The sequence below is a fragment of the Oryzias melastigma genome, linkage group LG2, assembly GCF_002922805.2.
Source record: "Oryzias melastigma strain HK-1 linkage group LG2, ASM292280v2, whole genome shotgun sequence".
NCBI lineage: Eukaryota > Metazoa > Chordata > Actinopteri > Beloniformes > Adrianichthyidae > Oryzias > Oryzias melastigma.
The window spans coordinates 21,292,865-21,293,194 of NC_050513.1; the positions used below are offsets into that span (position 1 = coordinate 21,292,865).

Here is a 330-nt window from a genome sequence, read left to right on the forward strand (position 1 = left end):
ATTGTCTTTATATTTAGTTAGTTTAAAGCTAATGATGGTTAAGATGTGTGTTTTACATCCAGTTTGCGAATGACCCAATTAGTCGACCAATGTGTAAAAATAATCAACGATTAGTCGACTGTTAGAATAACTGTTTGTGGCAGCACTACTTTTGATTAAACACATAAGTTTGGCCCTGAAATGAACTGGTTACCTGGTCAGGGTGTAGCCAGCCTTCACCCAACGGTAGCTGGTAGCAGATTCAGAGGATGGATGAATGGATGGATGATGGATGGATTGTGGATGGTGGATGGATGGATGGATGGATGGATGGTGGATGGATGGTGGATG

General features: G+C 41.5%; 1 protein-coding gene across 3 annotated transcripts in view; it reads left to right on the forward strand.

The window, feature by feature from the left end:
- The window catches only part of LOC112144669 (LIM and calponin homology domains-containing protein 1), an 80,250-nt gene that overhangs the window by 66,137 nt on the left and 13,783 nt on the right, over window positions 1–330 (forward strand). The window lies entirely within an intron of this gene.